This window comes from Schistocerca nitens, unplaced genomic scaffold, assembly GCF_023898315.1.
Source record: "Schistocerca nitens isolate TAMUIC-IGC-003100 unplaced genomic scaffold, iqSchNite1.1 HiC_scaffold_292, whole genome shotgun sequence".
Taxonomy (NCBI): Eukaryota; Metazoa; Arthropoda; class Insecta; order Orthoptera; family Acrididae; genus Schistocerca; species Schistocerca nitens.
The window spans coordinates 1-14,220 of NW_026045830.1; the positions used below are offsets into that span (position 1 = coordinate 1).

Consider the following 14,220-nt stretch of genomic DNA (forward strand, 5'->3'; position numbering starts at 1 on the left):
TCTGACTTGTGAGCGCAAACGACCTGCTGCTGTCGTTCCTAGCAACATCTCCAGAGCCTTACTGCGAAATGTGCTTGTTTTTTCTTGTGTGAAGGAAATACGTTTTTTTAGAGTATTTTAGACGAGTTGTCAGATGTGAGGTTGCACCCCACCCTCACTTTCGGGAGCCAGAGCTTAAATATGGCGCCTGACACCGTTGTTTTCCGTCGCCTTCTGTCTTAAGTGGAACGAGCAGAACTCCAACTATCAATTTTTACATTGTCGCAGAGAAAACAACGAATGACAAGAAAAGGCCGTTCCCTAGCAACGGCTACGCTGTGCATTTCACCCTCAGGGGAAGCTAATGATATGCTCCAGGCGAGAATCAAACTAACCAACTTAACACTGTGATACGTACGCGCTTTCTACTTCTGTACTGGCACACATATGCTCAATCGTCTCTGGATCGTCAGTAAGTACGTCACATTACATATTTCTTTGATCACGCTGCTGTAAATTAAAGGGCAGTTTTTTCAATGGATGTCAGTTCTGCTTCTAGTTACGCTACATCGCCCTAGCAGCACCTACACACTGCGTTCAGATGTGCTCACCTCCGCCCTGGCGTAGAGCGCCTACAGCGTCATCGCCTTCGGCCTCTGGTGGCAGGAGGGTAGCCGACACATCGCGGCGTGAGTGAAACGCAGCGCAAGGCGGTGGTGGTGTAACGGTCAGCATGGTTGCTTCCCAAGCAGTTGATCCGGGTTCGACTCCCGGCCACCGCACGAAACGTAAATTTTTCTTCTAGGGATATTCCACGTAACGTAACGCGATCCTCGAACCTGAGAACTGTCGCGCTACGAATAGTTTTCCTTCGCCCCACGTCTCACTCCGTGTAGCCAGTGCGCTAGTCGCCGGATTTCGTTTCACAGCATCGTGTGTCTCCATGTGTCGACTTGTCTCGACTTTGCTCGGCTGACGCGAAAGCTGACGCTTGGAAACGGGCATATATGTAGAGGGCAGGCGCGAGAAACGACTGTGAGAGACCAAAAAACGACAAACACACGACAGAACCTTTCATTTTATTGTGGCCACAGATTCGCGCCTTAGTGTACCGAGAGGCAAGAGTGGCGTCAGCGTGCTGAACAGCATCATTAACGCTAAGCAGCAACGAAACCGAAGTAAAAAGGCAAAAGGAAAGAAGCCAAACGCAGGTCGAGCTCCCAGCTGGTCACCCACCCAACTACTAACCACACACAACGGTTCTTAACTCCAATGAACAGCCGAGAACCGCTGCACTCAGCGTGCTACGGCCGCTAGCCACAACGCCAGCAAACGTGCAGACATCTTGCTTCTTGTGCATATCACTTGGTATTTACCTGGCAGTGTCTCGCTGGAGGAAGCACTGTCTTTTACGAGAGAAAAATTAAATGGCACTTGCTGCGATCGAATACATGGCCTTTGTGTTCACACCACGACGCTCTAACCTACTCAGCTGACGACCTATGCAATGGGGCCACGTCAGCAGTCCAGTACCCGGTCCACCGGCTCATCCACCTTCGTTACTGCCCTGCCAGTCATTTAAACACGTATCTGTTTTCGTTGACTTTTGCTTTCTTGACGTTGGACCCAAAAAGCACAACACAAAGAAAACGTAAACGCCGTGAGAATAGCCAAGACTCAGCAAACGAAAGAATGTTCGGCTACCGGGAATCGAATCCGGGCCGCCTGGCTGAAAGCCATGTCTCCCAACAGCTTTCCATTCCTTCTGACCGCCGGGCAATCAGACTTGCAGGGCAAGCTCCGTAACCACTGCCGTCTCTAATAATATCTCTCGAACCTGTTTGCGCGTAATTGACTTGCTTTCCCGCACGAAGGAAATGGCCAGTTAAGGAATATTTAAAATTCATTGTCAGATGTGGGGTTCGAACCCACGCTCCCGTTCGGGAACCAGAGCTTAAATCTGGCGCCTTAGACCGCTCGGCCAATCTGACTTGTGAGCGCAAACGACCTGCTGCTGTCGTTCCTAGCAACATCTCCAGAGCCTTACTGCGAAATGTGCTTGTTTTTTCTTGTGTGAAGGAAATACGTTTTTTTTAGAGTATTTTAGACGAGTTGTCAGATGTGAGGTTGCACCCCACCCTCACTTTCGGGAGCCAGAGCTTAAATATGGCGCCTGACACCGTTGTTTTCCGTCGCCTTCTGTCTTAAGTGGAACGAGCAGAACTCCAACTATCAATTTTTACATTGTCGCAGAGAAAACAACGAATGACAAGAAAAGGCCGTTCCCTAGCAACGGCTACGCTGTGCATTTCACCCTCAGGGGAAGCTAATGATATGCTCCAGGCGAGAATCAAACTAACCAACTTAACACTGTGATACGTACGCGCTTTCTACTTCTGTACTGGCACACATATGCTCAATCGTCTCTGGATCGTCAGTAAGTACGTCACATTACATATTTCTTTGATCACGCTGCTGTAAATTAAAGGGCAGTTTTTTCAATGGATGTCAGTTCTGCTTCTAGTTACGCTACATCGCCCTAGCAGCACCTACACACTGCGTTCAGATGTGCTCACCTCCGCCCTGGCGTAGAGCGCCTACAGCGTCATCGCCTTCGGCCTCTGGTGGCAGGAGGGTAGCCGACACATCGCGGCGTGAGTGAAACGCAGCGCAAGGCGGTGGTGGTGTAACGGTCAGCATGGTTGCTTCCCAAGCAGTTGATCCGGGTTCGACTCCCGGCCACCGCACGAAACGTAAATTTTTCTTCTAGGGATATTCCACGTAACGTAACGCGATCCTCGAACCTGAGAACTGTCGCGCTACGAATAGTTTTCCTTCGCCCCACGTCTCACTCCGTGTAGCCAGTGCGCTAGTCGCCGGATTTCGTTTCACAGCATCGTGTGTCTCCATGTGTCGACTTGTCTCGACTTTGCTCGGCTGACGCGAAAGCTGACGCTTGGAAACGGGCATATATGTAGAGGGCAGGCGCGAGAAACGACTGTGAGAGACCAAAAAACGACAAACACACGACAGAACCTTTCATTTTATTGTGGCCACAGATTCGCGCCTTAGTGTACCGAGAGGCAAGAGTGGCGTCAGCGTGCTGAACAGCATCATTAACGCTAAGCAGCAACGAAACCGAAGTAAAAAGGCAAAAGGAAAGAAGCCAAACGCAGGTCGAGCTCCCAGCTGGTCACCCACCCAACTACTAACCACACACAACGGTTCTTAACTCCAATGAACAGCCGAGAACCGCTGCACTCAGCGTGCTACGGCCGCTAGCCACAACGCCAGCAAACGTGCAGACATCTTGCTTCTTGTGCATATCACTTGGTATTTACCTGGCAGTGTCTCGCTGGAGGAAGCACTGTCTTTTACGAGAGAAAAATTAAATGGCACTTGCTGCGATCGAATACATGGCCTTTGTGTTCACACCACGACGCTCTAACCTACTCAGCTGACGACCTATGCAATGGGGCCACGTCAGCAGTCCAGTACCCGGTCCACCGGCTCATCCACCTTCGTTACTGCCCTGCCAGTCATTTAAACACGTATCTGTTTTCGTTGACTTTTGCTTTCTTGACGTTGGACCCAAAAAGCACAACACAAAGAAAACGTAAACGCCGTGAGAATAGCCAAGACTCAGCAAACGAAAGAATGTTCGGCTACCGGGAATCGAATCCGGGCCGCCTGGCTGAAAGCCATGTCTCCCAACAGCTTTCCATTCCTTCTGACCGCCGGGCAATCAGACTTGCAGGGCAAGCTCCGTAACCACTGCCGTCTCTAATAATATCTCTCGAACCTGTTTGCGCGTAATTGACTTGCTTTCCCGCACGAAGGAAATGGCCAGTTAAGGAATATTTAAAATTCATTGTCAGATGTGGGGTTCGAACCCACGCTCCCGTTCGGGAACCAGAGCTTAAATCTGGCGCCTTAGACCGCTCGGCCAATCTGACTTGTGAGCGCAAACGACCTGCTGCTGTCGTTCCTAGCAACATCTCCAGAGCCTTACTGCGAAATGTGCTTGTTTTTTCTTGTGTGAAGGAAATACGTTTTTTTAGAGTATTTTAGACGAGTTGTCAGATGTGAGGTTGCACCCCACCCTCACTTTCGGGAGCCAGAGCTTAAATATGGCGCCTGACACCGTTGTTTTCCGTCGCCTTCTGTCTTAAGTGGAACGAGCAGAACTCCAACTATCAATTTTTACATTGTCGCAGAGAAAACAACGAATGACAAGAAAAGGCCGTTCCCTAGCAACGGCTACGCTGTGCATTTCACCCTCAGGGGAAGCTAATGATATGCTCCAGGCGAGAATCAAACTAACCAACTTAACACTGTGATACGTACGCGCTTTCTACTTCTGTACTGGCACACATATGCTCAATCGTCTCTGGATCGTCAGTAAGTACGTCACATTACATATTTCTTTGATCACGCTGCTGTAAATTAAAGGGCAGTTTTTTCAATGGATGTCAGTTCTGCTTCTAGTTACGCTACATCGCCCTAGCAGCACCTACACACTGCGTTCAGATGTGCTCACCTCCGCCCTGGCGTAGAGCGCCTACAGCGTCATCGCCTTCGGCCTCTGGTGGCAGGAGGGTAGCCGACACATCGCGGCGTGAGTGAAACGCAGCGCAAGGCGGTGGTGGTGTAACGGTCAGCATGGTTGCTTCCCAAGCAGTTGATCCGGGTTCGACTCCCGGCCACCGCACGAAACGTAAATTTTTCTTCTAGGGATATTCCACGTAACGTAACGCGATCCTCGAACCTGAGAACTGTCGCGCTACGAATAGTTTTCCTTCGCCCCACGTCTCACTCCGTGTAGCCAGTGCGCTAGTCGCCGGATTTCGTTTCACAGCATCGTGTGTCTCCATGTGTCGACTTGTCTCGACTTTGCTCGGCTGACGCGAAAGCTGACGCTTGGAAACGGGCATATATGTAGAGGGCAGGCGCGAGAAACGACTGTGAGAGACCAAAAAACGACAAACACACGACAGAACCTTTCATTTTATTGTGGCCACAGATTCGCGCCTTAGTGTACCGAGAGGCAAGAGTGGCGTCAGCGTGCTGAACAGCATCATTAACGCTAAGCAGCAACGAAACCGAAGTAAAAAGGCAAAAGGAAAGAAGCCAAACGCAGGTCGAGCTCCCAGCTGGTCACCCACCCAACTACTAACCACACACAACGGTTCTTAACTCCAATGAACAGCCGAGAACCGCTGCACTCAGCGTGCTACGGCCGCTAGCCACAACGCCAGCAAACGTGCAGACATCTTGCTTCTTGTGCATATCACTTGGTATTTACCTGGCAGTGTCTCGCTGGAGGAAGCACTGTCTTTTACGAGAGAAAAATTAAATGGCACTTGCTGCGATCGAATACATGGCCTTTGTGTTCACACCACGACGCTCTAACCTACTCAGCTGACGACCTATGCAATGGGGCCACGTCAGCAGTCCAGTACCCGGTCCACCGGCTCATCCACCTTCGTTACTGCCCTGCCAGTCATTTAAACACGTATCTGTTTTCGTTGACTTTTGCTTTCTTGACGTTGGACCCAAAAAGCACAACACAAAGAAAACGTAAACGCCGTGAGAATAGCCAAGACTCAGCAAACGAAAGAATGTTCGGCTACCGGGAATCGAATCCGGGCCGCCTGGCTGAAAGCCATGTCTCCCAACAGCTTTCCATTCCTTCTGACCGCCGGGCAATCAGACTTGCAGGGCAAGCTCCGTAACCACTGCCGTCTCTAATAATATCTCTCGAACCTGTTTGCGCGTAATTGACTTGCTTTCCCGCACGAAGGAAATGGCCAGTTAAGGAATATTTAAAATTCATTGTCAGATGTGGGGTTCGAACCCACGCTCCCGTTCGGGAACCAGAGCTTAAATCTGGCGCCTTAGACCGCTCGGCCAATCTGACTTGTGAGCGCAAACGACCTGCTGCTGTCGTTCCTAGCAACATCTCCAGAGCCTTACTGCGAAATGTGCTTGTTTTTTCTTGTGTGAAGGAAATACGTTTTTTTAGAGTATTTTAGACGAGTTGTCAGATGTGAGGTTGCACCCCACCCTCACTTTCGGGAGCCAGAGCTTAAATATGGCGCCTGACACCGTTGTTTTCCGTCGCCTTCTGTCTTAAGTGGAACGAGCAGAACTCCAACTATCAATTTTTACATTGTCGCAGAGAAAACAACGAATGACAAGAAAAGGCCGTTCCCTAGCAACGGCTACGCTGTGCATTTCACCCTCAGGGGAAGCTAATGATATGCTCCAGGCGAGAATCAAACTAACCAACTTAACACTGTGATACGTACGCGCTTTCTACTTCTGTACTGGCACACATATGCTCAATCGTCTCTGGATCGTCAGTAAGTACGTCACATTACATATTTCTTTGATCACGCTGCTGTAAATTAAAGGGCAGTTTTTTCAATGGATGTCAGTTCTGCTTCTAGTTACGCTACATCGCCCTAGCAGCACCTACACACTGCGTTCAGATGTGCTCACCTCCGCCCTGGCGTAGAGCGCCTACAGCGTCATCGCCTTCGGCCTCTGGTGGCAGGAGGGTAGCCGACACATCGCGGCGTGAGTGAAACGCAGCGCAAGGCGGTGGTGGTGTAACGGTCAGCATGGTTGCTTCCCAAGCAGTTGATCCGGGTTCGACTCCCGGCCACCGCACGAAACGTAAATTTTTCTTCTAGGGATATTCCACGTAACGTAACGCGATCCTCGAACCTGAGAACTGTCGCGCTACGAATAGTTTTCCTTCGCCCCACGTCTCACTCCGTGTAGCCAGTGCGCTAGTCGCCGGATTTCGTTTCACAGCATCGTGTGTCTCCATGTGTCGACTTGTCTCGACTTTGCTCGGCTGACGCGAAAGCTGACGCTTGGAAACGGGCATATATGTAGAGGGCAGGCGCGAGAAACGACTGTGAGAGACCAAAAAACGACAAACACACGACAGAACCTTTCATTTTATTGTGGCCACAGATTCGCGCCTTAGTGTACCGAGAGGCAAGAGTGGCGTCAGCGTGCTGAACAGCATCATTAACGCTAAGCAGCAACGAAACCGAAGTAAAAAGGCAAAAGGAAAGAAGCCAAACGCAGGTCGAGCTCCCAGCTGGTCACCCACCCAACTACTAACCACACACAACGGTTCTTAACTCCAATGAACAGCCGAGAACCGCTGCACTCAGCGTGCTACGGCCGCTAGCCACAACGCCAGCAAACGTGCAGACATCTTGCTTCTTGTGCATATCACTTGGTATTTACCTGGCAGTGTCTCGCTGGAGGAAGCACTGTCTTTTACGAGAGAAAAATTAAATGGCACTTGCTGCGATCGAATACATGGCCTTTGTGTTCACACCACGACGCTCTAACCTACTCAGCTGACGACCTATGCAATGGGGCCACGTCAGCAGTCCAGTACCCGGTCCACCGGCTCATCCACCTTCGTTACTGCCCTGCCAGTCATTTAAACACGTATCTGTTTTCGTTGACTTTTGCTTTCTTGACGTTGGACCCAAAAAGCACAACACAAAGAAAACGTAAACGCCGTGAGAATAGCCAAGACTCAGCAAACGAAAGAATGTTCGGCTACCGGGAATCGAATCCGGGCCGCCTGGCTGAAAGCCATGTCTCCCAACAGCTTTCCATTCCTTCTGACCGCCGGGCAATCAGACTTGCAGGGCAAGCTCCGTAACCACTGCCGTCTCTAATAATATCTCTCGAACCTGTTTGCGCGTAATTGACTTGCTTTCCCGCACGAAGGAAATGGCCAGTTAAGGAATATTTAAAATTCATTGTCAGATGTGGGGTTCGAACCCACGCTCCCGTTCGGGAACCAGAGCTTAAATCTGGCGCCTTAGACCGCTCGGCCAATCTGACTTGTGAGCGCAAACGACCTGCTGCTGTCGTTCCTAGCAACATCTCCAGAGCCTTACTGCGAAATGTGCTTGTTTTTTCTTGTGTGAAGGAAATACGTTTTTTTAGAGTATTTTAGACGAGTTGTCAGATGTGAGGTTGCACCCCACCCTCACTTTCGGGAGCCAGAGCTTAAATATGGCGCCTGACACCGTTGTTTTCCGTCGCCTTCTGTCTTAAGTGGAACGAGCAGAACTCCAACTATCAATTTTTACATTGTCGCAGAGAAAACAACGAATGACAAGAAAAGGCCGTTCCCTAGCAACGGCTACGCTGTGCATTTCACCCTCAGGGGAAGCTAATGATATGCTCCAGGCGAGAATCAAACTAACCAACTTAACACTGTGATACGTACGCGCTTTCTACTTCTGTACTGGCACACATATGCTCAATCGTCTCTGGATCGTCAGTAAGTACGTCACATTACATATTTCTTTGATCACGCTGCTGTAAATTAAAGGGCAGTTTTTTCAATGGATGTCAGTTCTGCTTCTAGTTACGCTACATCGCCCTAGCAGCACCTACACACTGCGTTCAGATGTGCTCACCTCCGCCCTGGCGTAGAGCGCCTACAGCGTCATCGCCTTCGGCCTCTGGTGGCAGGAGGGTAGCCGACACATCGCGGCGTGAGTGAAACGCAGCGCAAGGCGGTGGTGGTGTAACGGTCAGCATGGTTGCTTCCCAAGCAGTTGATCCGGGTTCGACTCCCGGCCACCGCACGAAACGTAAATTTTTCTTCTAGGGATATTCCACGTAACGTAACGCGATCCTCGAACCTGAGAACTGTCGCGCTACGAATAGTTTTCCTTCGCCCCACGTCTCACTCCGTGTAGCCAGTGCGCTAGTCGCCGGATTTCGTTTCACAGCATCGTGTGTCTCCATGTGTCGACTTGTCTCGACTTTGCTCGGCTGACGCGAAAGCTGACGCTTGGAAACGGGCATATATGTAGAGGGCAGGCGCGAGAAACGACTGTGAGAGACCAAAAAACGACAAACACACGACAGAACCTTTCATTTTATTGTGGCCACAGATTCGCGCCTTAGTGTACCGAGAGGCAAGAGTGGCGTCAGCGTGCTGAACAGCATCATTAACGCTAAGCAGCAACGAAACCGAAGTAAAAAGGCAAAAGGAAAGAAGCCAAACGCAGGTCGAGCTCCCAGCTGGTCACCCACCCAACTACTAACCACACACAACGGTTCTTAACTCCAATGAACAGCCGAGAACCGCTGCACTCAGCGTGCTACGGCCGCTAGCCACAACGCCAGCAAACGTGCAGACATCTTGCTTCTTGTGCATATCACTTGGTATTTACCTGGCAGTGTCTCGCTGGAGGAAGCACTGTCTTTTACGAGAGAAAAATTAAATGGCACTTGCTGCGATCGAATACATGGCCTTTGTGTTCACACCACGACGCTCTAACCTACTCAGCTGACGACCTATGCAATGGGGCCACGTCAGCAGTCCAGTACCCGGTCCACCGGCTCATCCACCTTCGTTACTGCCCTGCCAGTCATTTAAACACGTATCTGTTTTCGTTGACTTTTGCTTTCTTGACGTTGGACCCAAAAAGCACAACACAAAGAAAACGTAAACGCCGTGAGAATAGCCAAGACTCAGCAAACGAAAGAATGTTCGGCTACCGGGAATCGAATCCGGGCCGCCTGGCTGAAAGCCATGTCTCCCAACAGCTTTCCATTCCTTCTGACCGCCGGGCAATCAGACTTGCAGGGCAAGCTCCGTAACCACTGCCGTCTCTAATAATATCTCTCGAACCTGTTTGCGCGTAATTGACTTGCTTTCCCGCACGAAGGAAATGGCCAGTTAAGGAATATTTAAAATTCATTGTCAGATGTGGGGTTCGAACCCACGCTCCCGTTCGGGAACCAGAGCTTAAATCTGGCGCCTTAGACCGCTCGGCCAATCTGACTTGTGAGCGCAAACGACCTGCTGCTGTCGTTCCTAGCAACATCTCCAGAGCCTTACTGCGAAATGTGCTTGTTTTTTCTTGTGTGAAGGAAATACGTTTTTTTAGAGTATTTTAGACGAGTTGTCAGATGTGAGGTTGCACCCCACCCTCACTTTCGGGAGCCAGAGCTTAAATATGGCGCCTGACACCGTTGTTTTCCGTCGCCTTCTGTCTTAAGTGGAACGAGCAGAACTCCAACTATCAATTTTTACATTGTCGCAGAGAAAACAACGAATGACAAGAAAAGGCCGTTCCCTAGCAACGGCTACGCTGTGCATTTCACCCTCAGGGGAAGCTAATGATATGCTCCAGGCGAGAATCAAACTAACCAACTTAACACTGTGATACGTACGCGCTTTCTACTTCTGTACTGGCACACATATGCTCAATCGTCTCTGGATCGTCAGTAAGTACGTCACATTACATATTTCTTTGATCACGCTGCTGTAAATTAAAGGGCAGTTTTTTCAATGGATGTCAGTTCTGCTTCTAGTTACGCTACATCGCCCTAGCAGCACCTACACACTGCGTTCAGATGTGCTCACCTCCGCCCTGGCGTAGAGCGCCTACAGCGTCATCGCCTTCGGCCTCTGGTGGCAGGAGGGTAGCCGACACATCGCGGCGTGAGTGAAACGCAGCGCAAGGCGGTGGTGGTGTAACGGTCAGCATGGTTGCTTCCCAAGCAGTTGATCCGGGTTCGACTCCCGGCCACCGCACGAAACGTAAATTTTTCTTCTAGGGATATTCCACGTAACGTAACGCGATCCTCGAACCTGAGAACTGTCGCGCTACGAATAGTTTTCCTTCGCCCCACGTCTCACTCCGTGTAGCCAGTGCGCTAGTCGCCGGATTTCGTTTCACAGCATCGTGTGTCTCCATGTGTCGACTTGTCTCGACTTTGCTCGGCTGACGCGAAAGCTGACGCTTGGAAACGGGCATATATGTAGAGGGCAGGCGCGAGAAACGACTGTGAGAGACCAAAAAACGACAAACACACGACAGAACCTTTCATTTTATTGTGGCCACAGATTCGCGCCTTAGTGTACCGAGAGGCAAGAGTGGCGTCAGCGTGCTGAACAGCATCATTAACGCTAAGCAGCAACGAAACCGAAGTAAAAAGGCAAAAGGAAAGAAGCCAAACGCAGGTCGAGCTCCCAGCTGGTCACCCACCCAACTACTAACCACACACAACGGTTCTTAACTCCAATGAACAGCCGAGAACCGCTGCACTCAGCGTGCTACGGCCGCTAGCCACAACGCCAGCAAACGTGCAGACATCTTGCTTCTTGTGCATATCACTTGGTATTTACCTGGCAGTGTCTCGCTGGAGGAAGCACTGTCTTTTACGAGAGAAAAATTAAATGGCACTTGCTGCGATCGAATACATGGCCTTTGTGTTCACACCACGACGCTCTAACCTACTCAGCTGACGACCTATGCAATGGGGCCACGTCAGCAGTCCAGTACCCGGTCCACCGGCTCATCCACCTTCGTTACTGCCCTGCCAGTCATTTAAACACGTATCTGTTTTCGTTGACTTTTGCTTTCTTGACGTTGGACCCAAAAAGCACAACACAAAGAAAACGTAAACGCCGTGAGAATAGCCAAGACTCAGCAAACGAAAGAATGTTCGGCTACCGGGAATCGAATCCGGGCCGCCTGGCTGAAAGCCATGTCTCCCAACAGCTTTCCATTCCTTCTGACCGCCGGGCAATCAGACTTGCAGGGCAAGCTCCGTAACCACTGCCGTCTCTAATAATATCTCTCGAACCTGTTTGCGCGTAATTGACTTGCTTTCCCGCACGAAGGAAATGGCCAGTTAAGGAATATTTAAAATTCATTGTCAGATGTGGGGTTCGAACCCACGCTCCCGTTCGGGAACCAGAGCTTAAATCTGGCGCCTTAGACCGCTCGGCCAATCTGACTTGTGAGCGCAAACGACCTGCTGCTGTCGTTCCTAGCAACATCTCCAGAGCCTTACTGCGAAATGTGCTTGTTTTTTCTTGTGTGAAGGAAATACGTTTTTTTAGAGTATTTTAGACGAGTTGTCAGATGTGAGGTTGCACCCCACCCTCACTTTCGGGAGCCAGAGCTTAAATATGGCGCCTGACACCGTTGTTTTCCGTCGCCTTCTGTCTTAAGTGGAACGAGCAGAACTCCAACTATCAATTTTTACATTGTCGCAGAGAAAACAACGAATGACAAGAAAAGGCCGTTCCCTAGCAACGGCTACGCTGTGCATTTCACCCTCAGGGGAAGCTAATGATATGCTCCAGGCGAGAATCAAACTAACCAACTTAACACTGTGATACGTACGCGCTTTCTACTTCTGTACTGGCACACATATGCTCAATCGTCTCTGGATCGTCAGTAAGTACGTCACATTACATATTTCTTTGATCACGCTGCTGTAAATTAAAGGGCAGTTTTTTCAATGGATGTCAGTTCTGCTTCTAGTTACGCTACATCGCCCTAGCAGCACCTACACACTGCGTTCAGATGTGCTCACCTCCGCCCTGGCGTAGAGCGCCTACAGCGTCATCGCCTTCGGCCTCTGGTGGCAGGAGGGTAGCCGACACATCGCGGCGTGAGTGAAACGCAGCGCAAGGCGGTGGTGGTGTAACGGTCAGCATGGTTGCTTCCCAAGCAGTTGATCCGGGTTCGACTCCCGGCCACCGCACGAAACGTAAATTTTTCTTCTAGGGATATTCCACGTAACGTAACGCGATCCTCGAACCTGAGAACTGTCGCGCTACGAATAGTTTTCCTTCGCCCCACGTCTCACTCCGTGTAGCCAGTGCGCTAGTCGCCGGATTTCGTTTCACAGCATCGTGTGTCTCCATGTGTCGACTTGTCTCGACTTTGCTCGGCTGACGCGAAAGCTGACGCTTGGAAACGGGCATATATGTAGAGGGCAGGCGCGAGAAACGACTGTGAGAGACCAAAAAACGACAAACACACGACAGAACCTTTCATTTTATTGTGGCCACAGATTCGCGCCTTAGTGTACCGAGAGGCAAGAGTGGCGTCAGCGTGCTGAACAGCATCATTAACGCTAAGCAGCAACGAAACCGAAGTAAAAAGGCAAAAGGAAAGAAGCCAAACGCAGGTCGAGCTCCCAGCTGGTCACCCACCCAACTACTAACCACACACAACGGTTCTTAACTCCAATGAACAGCCGAGAACCGCTGCACTCAGCGTGCTACGGCCGCTAGCCACAACGCCAGCAAACGTGCAGACATCTTGCTTCTTGTGCATATCACTTGGTATTTACCTGGCAGTGTCTCGCTGGAGGAAGCACTGTCTTTTACGAGAGAAAAATTAAATGGCACTTGCTGCGATCGAATACATGGCCTTTGTGTTCACACCACGACGCTCTAACCTACTCAGCTGACGACCTATGCAATGGGGCCACGTCAGCAGTCCAGTACCCGGTCCACCGGCTCATCCACCTTCGTTACTGCCCTGCCAGTCATTTAAACACGTATCTGTTTTCGTTGACTTTTGCTTTCTTGACGTTGGACCCAAAAAGCACAACACAAAGAAAACGTAAACGCCGTGAGAATAGCCAAGACTCAGCAAACGAAAGAATGTTCGGCTACCGGGAATCGAATCCGGGCCGCCTGGCTGAAAGCCATGTCTCCCAACAGCTTTCCATTCCTTCTGACCGCCGGGCAATCAGACTTGCAGGGCAAGCTCCGTAACCACTGCCGTCTCTAATAATATCTCTCGAACCTGTTTGCGCGTAATTGACTTGCTTTCCCGCACGAAGGAAATGGCCAGTTAAGGAATATTTAAAATTCATTGTCAGATGTGGGGTTCGAACCCACGCTCCCGTTCGGGAACCAGAGCTTAAATCTGGCGCCTTAGACCGCTCGGCCAATCTGACTTGTGAGCGCAAACGACCTGCTGCTGTCGTTCCTAGCAACATCTCCAGAGCCTTACTGCGAAATGTGCTTGTTTTTTCTTGTGTGAAGGAAATACGTTTTTTTAGAGTATTTTAGACGAGTTGTCAGATGTGAGGTTGCACCCCACCCTCACTTTCGGGAGCCAGAGCTTAAATATGGCGCCTGACACCGTTGTTTTCCGTCGCCTTCTGTCTTAAGTGGAACGAGCAGAACTCCAACTATCAATTTTTACATTGTCGCAGAGAAAACAACGAATGACAAGAAAAGGCCGTTCCCTAGCAACGGCTACGCTGTGCATTTCACCCTCAGGGGAAGCTAATGATATGCTCCAGGCGAGAATCAAACTAACCAACTTAACACTGTGATACGTACGCGCTTTCTACTTCTGTACTGGCACACATATGCTCAATCGTCTCTGGATCGTCAGTAAGTACGTCACATTACAT

The 14,220-nt window shown here is 50.3% G+C and overlaps 14 non-coding genes across 14 annotated transcripts; 7 read left to right on the top strand and 7 right to left on the bottom strand.

The window, feature by feature from the left end:
• Positions 1 to 689: 689 nt before the first annotated feature.
• Trnag-ccc (transfer RNA glycine (anticodon CCC)) lies at positions 690 to 761 on the top strand. The gene has a single exon. It is a non-coding gene; the product is annotated as a tRNA-Gly (tRNA).
• A 1,125-nt stretch (positions 762 to 1,886) lies between these two features.
• On the bottom strand, positions 1,887 to 1,970 carry Trnal-uaa (transfer RNA leucine (anticodon UAA)). The gene has a single exon. It is a non-coding gene; the product is annotated as a tRNA-Leu (tRNA).
• Positions 1,971 to 2,654: 684 nt separating this feature from the next.
• Positions 2,655 to 2,726, top strand: Trnag-ccc (transfer RNA glycine (anticodon CCC)). The gene has a single exon. It is a non-coding gene; the product is annotated as a tRNA-Gly (tRNA).
• Positions 2,727 to 3,851: 1,125 nt separating this feature from the next.
• Trnal-uaa (transfer RNA leucine (anticodon UAA)) lies at positions 3,852 to 3,935 on the bottom strand. The gene has a single exon. It is a non-coding gene; the product is annotated as a tRNA-Leu (tRNA).
• A 683-nt stretch (positions 3,936 to 4,618) lies between these two features.
• Positions 4,619 to 4,690, top strand: Trnag-ccc (transfer RNA glycine (anticodon CCC)). The gene has a single exon. It is a non-coding gene; the product is annotated as a tRNA-Gly (tRNA).
• Positions 4,691 to 5,815: 1,125 nt separating this feature from the next.
• Trnal-uaa (transfer RNA leucine (anticodon UAA)) lies at positions 5,816 to 5,899 on the bottom strand. The gene has a single exon. It is a non-coding gene; the product is annotated as a tRNA-Leu (tRNA).
• Positions 5,900 to 6,582: 683 nt separating this feature from the next.
• Trnag-ccc (transfer RNA glycine (anticodon CCC)) lies at positions 6,583 to 6,654 on the top strand. The gene has a single exon. It is a non-coding gene; the product is annotated as a tRNA-Gly (tRNA).
• A 1,125-nt stretch (positions 6,655 to 7,779) lies between these two features.
• Positions 7,780 to 7,863, bottom strand: Trnal-uaa (transfer RNA leucine (anticodon UAA)). The gene has a single exon. It is a non-coding gene; the product is annotated as a tRNA-Leu (tRNA).
• Positions 7,864 to 8,546: 683 nt separating this feature from the next.
• Positions 8,547 to 8,618, top strand: Trnag-ccc (transfer RNA glycine (anticodon CCC)). The gene has a single exon. It is a non-coding gene; the product is annotated as a tRNA-Gly (tRNA).
• Positions 8,619 to 9,743: 1,125 nt separating this feature from the next.
• Positions 9,744 to 9,827, bottom strand: Trnal-uaa (transfer RNA leucine (anticodon UAA)). Its single transcript has one exon. It is a non-coding gene; the product is annotated as a tRNA-Leu (tRNA).
• A 683-nt stretch (positions 9,828 to 10,510) lies between these two features.
• On the top strand, positions 10,511 to 10,582 carry Trnag-ccc (transfer RNA glycine (anticodon CCC)). Its single transcript has one exon. It is a non-coding gene; the product is annotated as a tRNA-Gly (tRNA).
• Positions 10,583 to 11,707: 1,125 nt separating this feature from the next.
• On the bottom strand, positions 11,708 to 11,791 carry Trnal-uaa (transfer RNA leucine (anticodon UAA)). Its single transcript has one exon. It is a non-coding gene; the product is annotated as a tRNA-Leu (tRNA).
• A 683-nt stretch (positions 11,792 to 12,474) lies between these two features.
• On the top strand, positions 12,475 to 12,546 carry Trnag-ccc (transfer RNA glycine (anticodon CCC)). The gene has a single exon. It is a non-coding gene; the product is annotated as a tRNA-Gly (tRNA).
• Positions 12,547 to 13,671: 1,125 nt separating this feature from the next.
• Trnal-uaa (transfer RNA leucine (anticodon UAA)) lies at positions 13,672 to 13,755 on the bottom strand. The gene has a single exon. It is a non-coding gene; the product is annotated as a tRNA-Leu (tRNA).
• Positions 13,756 to 14,220: the final 465 nt, after the last annotated feature.